The sequence below is a fragment of the Meriones unguiculatus genome, chromosome 19 (genome assembly GCF_030254825.1).
Source record: "Meriones unguiculatus strain TT.TT164.6M chromosome 19, Bangor_MerUng_6.1, whole genome shotgun sequence".
Classification (NCBI taxonomy): Eukaryota; Metazoa; Chordata; class Mammalia; order Rodentia; family Muridae; genus Meriones; species Meriones unguiculatus.
This window is the reverse complement of record NC_083366.1, coordinates 39,205,001-39,210,000: the sequence shown is the minus strand read 5'-3', so window position 1 is coordinate 39,210,000 and position 5,000 is coordinate 39,205,001.

The following is a 5,000-nucleotide window of genomic DNA, read 5'->3' as shown; positions in this document are numbered from 1 at the left end:
TGTGCTACCTGAGACCCTGTCTGCAGGGAGGGTGCATTTTATTTTAATACCTCCTGTTGCAAGTTCTTTGAATTTGTTGCAACTTACAACAAGACAAAATAATTTTCAGAGTCTCCAAAGAAATAAGTCCAGTGTTGGTACACACCTTTAATCTGACTCCTGAGGAGGCAGAGGCAAGCATGTCTCTGTGACTTTGAGGCCAACCTGGTCTTATTGAGTTTCAGGCCGGCCAAGGACAAAAACAAAACAAACAAAGAAAATCAGCTCAGAAGTCCAGAGTGTTTCTTATCTTAATCACATCTCTATCATTTCTAATAAATGGTTTGGATACCATCTGGAGAGTCCTATTGTCTTCACTTTCTATTATTTTGTTGAAATTGCTGCTTTGTTATATGTAGCAGCCATTCATTCAGTTATGTGTTTACGACTGAAAAATACTCTACTATGTGAATATACTGAGGTTCAGTACCTTGTCTGTTGATAGGAAACTCACATCATTGGACATGTGACTTTCACTTTGAATTATGTCATCTCTGAGGCCACAAAAATTAAAAATTGTTTAAGTGTAGACAAATCTGTTGGACCTGTGTAGTTTCTTCCTTTCTGCACATCATCAGAGATTGAATTTGATCAATCTGTTGATATTGCACCACTTAATTTCTCACACACTTCTTTCAATTAATTTTGTCAGAATTATGTTTCCCAGCGACCCATCCTGTGGGGCAAGTCGAGCAGGATTTACCTGAAAGAGGGAGTGGGAATGATCGGGGCAGAGACGCGAAGAATGGAGTCAAGACAGGTTTCTGATCAAGACTCGTGTATAAGGCACTCAAACAGCTTTTTTAAAGCAAAAAGCCACAAGCAGCTCTCTCACAGCAACAGCCCTTTTTCGTCACTTGGCAAAACACCCAAGGACTCACACAAGGTTACACAAAGTTTGTTATCTAGTTCTCAGGAACAGAGCGTCCTGCTGGAGAAACTGCCAAGGTCAGTCTCTGAGAAACTGAACTTTAGATTAAATCCACATCTGCCAAGACCAAGAGGCAAAATTCTGTCACCAGACTCCTTCACCCAGCGTGGAATCCCTCAGCTAAGCCCTGTATCACCGGCTTAAACGATTGGCTTCTCTTGTTCCGAGGGCTAAGGGAGTCCTCAAATTGCCAACAAAAACAGATAAACCCCATCTCATTTCCCTGCTGTCTTTTCTTCCCCATGGAATCCTAGACATAATGGTAAACGGAAACCAAGTACAGGATAATATTTTTAACTTAAAACTATGTATGAATGGGGCTGTGAAGACAGCTCAACGGTTAACTGCAATCACTGATCTTGTGGAAAACCTAAAAATTGGTCTAAATGTTGGCCCTAAATATTCCCACTCCCACTCCATAGCTCACAACCACTGGTAATTCCAGTTCCAGGGGGCCTGATGTCCTCTTTTGACCTTCCTGGGCACCTGCACATACATGGTCATAGATATACACTTAGGCATAAACACACATACGTAATAAATAAATAATATTATTGTTTTAGAGCTGGAGAGATGGTTCAGTGGCTGCTCTTCAAAAGATTCTGTGTTAAATTCCCAACACCCACATAATGGCTCACAACCATATGTAACTCCAGTTCTGGGGGATCTGATGCTCTCTTTCAGTCATTGCATGTATGTGGCACATATACATACATGTAGGCAAAACACACAGACACGTAAAAACAAATCAGCCAAAAAAGTAATTAAAGTAATAAATATTTTATTGAAATGTAAATGTTGGTATATGCCTTTAACCCAGCACTTTGGAGGCAGAGTGAGTTTCTGTGAGTTTGAGGCCAGCCTGTTCTACAGAGCAAGTTCCAGAACAGCCAGAGACACATAATGAGACTCTGTCTCAAAACACACACACTCTCTGCCTTGCTCTCGCTCTCTCTTTACTTCATAAAAAGCAAACCATTTATAATGTTTGAGTTTTGTTTGTATGTGACCAATTCTAAACAAAAACCTTACGCCTCCCCCCACAAAACAAAACAAACAAATAAACAAAAAACCAAAACTACGAACAAACAAAAACCTCACCCTAAGGCACCCTTCTTTACCCGGTTTGTGGTGTGGGATTGGGTCCCTCCCAGGAAGACGCTCAGGAATGACCCTCTCACAGAGAAGATTTAGAATCCCACCTAACCTCTGTCAGATGTAAATTTTACAATAAAGTAAATACTTTTTGCTTCCATATGACTGAAAAACTGACACATCCAAATTCCCAGCATGGCAATAGAGAGAGAGAAAATAATTGTATTGAGTTTATTTTCTTTTGTATGTGAGGAATTTTTTAATGTAGTATTTTACATTTAATTGTGACATGAATCTTATTATTTATTATGTGTTTAATTTAAATATTTATTTGTTTCTCTTTTGCATAAGGGTCTTACTCTGTAGACTGCCCTGGCTTGGGACTCAAGGCAATCCTCCTGCCTCCATCTCTGAAAGCTTAGATTATTTTAGTGAGCCAGCCAGCTCAGCTTGTGCATGAGGTAAATTTGTCTAATTGATGGTATTAGGAGCCTGGAGGATGGAGGGGAATGGGGTCTCTAGGAGGCGGAGGAGAAGGCAGCAGTCCAGAGGAAGTGGCTTTGGTGGAAAGGACGCGACTGTTTAGAAATTGGAAGTCTTTGCAGGATTCTACCTCTGGAGAGCCCACATTCGCGGGCAAAAAGGCGTGCTGAAAAGTCTAAGCCCAGGGAAGTCGGTCTCCATCCGGCCTATACGCTCTTGATTTCCGACCCAGGGGAGCCCATTTGGCAATCTCAGACATGTCTGGATCACAAAGCTTAAGTTTAAAAAGTGTGAAGACTGTGGGAAAGAAGTTTAGTAAAGACAGAGAATAAATTACCGAACTTCAGAGGCACTGCAACGCAGCGGAAGAGTGCCGGGCCCACAACCTAGAGGTTGATGGATCGAAGCTGACCTTTGCTATAAAGTCTTCTTAGTGATATCTGCTCCTAAAGAGCAGTGCTTGTAAAGTACCTACCGTCCTCATGGTAAAATTCAGGGCCCTCTGGTTTTCCAGCTCGATTACCGTAGAGATTGCAATGTCTGGATAAGTCCGACACATCCTTCTTCACTGGTGGCCTTAGTAACATCAACCGCTGAGTCCTTTCTGCCTTTTTGTGCTGGTGTTTCGTTTGAGGACGGCAGGCACTGTGGTCCAGGCTAGCCTTGAACTCAAGACAATCCTCCTGCCGCCGTCTCCTAGTCGTAGTGTTTTCATAGAATGAGCGCTAGGCACCGAGCAGAGGGAAAGCACTTTTATCTAGAGAGATGATGCATGCCTCCATGTGTGGAGCGGGCGTAGACCTGGGAATGAGATTCTGCCTTGCCTTAGAGGAAGAGAAGAGGAGGAGAAAGGGGTCCAGGTGGGAAATTACAAGGGGAGGAAGGTGAAGAGTGAGGGATGTTCATGGCCCCCGTGAAGTCGAGGAAGACTGTTGTAGGATTCTGGTGGAATCTTTGTATCTGAGACAAACGTTAGAATAAAACAGTTGTTTTTCGCTGTATCTAGGGTACACATCAGAGCGAACAGTTGTTTTCTAGACGTACTCTGACCTTGAAGAAATCGTTGTAGAAAACAGTGATTGTTTTCTCTTGTCTATAGAGTCGTTTTACAGCTTGGGCAAGACTTTTGCTCAGATGCTCGTGGCACACCTGGAATGCCTTGCGTTACTCAGTGCTGCAAACGGTGCACAGTAAGGACTACAGTTACAGGGGCGTGATGTTTGCCTTCTCGGAAGAACGTAGATTAGATTAGGGGCTTTGGCATGAGGAACTCGTTTGACCCAGAATACAACTTTTGTGTAACAATCGATAAATATGCTTGTGAGAGGCTGTAGCGTTCGACCCTCTGTTGTATGTGGTGATTAATATTTACTATTGATATTCTTTTAGTAATGCTGCTGTTGATCCTAAACACCACACAGAGACTGGGATTTATTTAATTAACCTAGAACACAATGCTAGGCAATAGTTGTTCCATCCCAAACCTCCAAGCCCTCATAGTTTCCTAACATTTAGATTTCCCATATTATACTTGCTTTTAGTGATATGTTAGGTCCAGTCCATCTTTCCACGTCTGTCTTTCCAAGAACTCTCTCCCAGCCTTGCTCTCCCAGCTCTCCCATCGTCTCTCTCTCTTCTCTGTTCCTCTTCTGCCTCCCACTCCTTCCAGTCCTCTGGTTCCTCCCCTCTCCCACCTACTCCTTCCTCTCCATTGCTCAACACTGTAGCTGGTTGTTTTATTTTGGCATGTTTACACAAAGTTGAGACAGGTGATGCTTAGAATAAATATCACAATGCAATGTCCAGGTTGAAACCAGAGAGTGGGGGAGAGAAATCGGCATTTGAATGAACAAGGGTGAGGTATATACATTTCAAAAGAACATTATACCAACAACCCTCGAAACTGAGAACACTGAGACAAGACAGAGTCTCTCAGACTGAAACAACCTGGGAAAAGTAACTTCAAATCTGGTTCCCAAAAGGAAACTCAAGACTTGAGAAAGCCTTCCCCATCTGAAACCACATCATGAAAAGGTACCTACAACTCCTTTAATAGCCTTTGTCTTTGCCACTCTTACAAGTGACCACTGTGTTTTGTGGTCTTGGAGATGGAACCTAAAGCCTTGTACTTGCTGAGCAAACGCTCTGCCGCTGAGCTACATCTCCAGCCCTGTTCTTACTTTTTTCCTGAGACAAAAATTTTACAAAAGCCCTTTATGATATGCTTGAAACCACTCTGTAGCCCAGACAACCCTTGGACTTGAAATCATTCCTGTCAGCCAGTCTCCCAAAATTGGAATTATAAGCCCGTAATACCAGGCATGGCATATATATATATATGCCACATATATATATAATATAAATATATAATATATATTAAAGACAGGGTCTCAGATAGCCCAGGCTGGCTTTAAGCTTACTCTGTAGTGTAAGATGGATGATCTTGAACTTC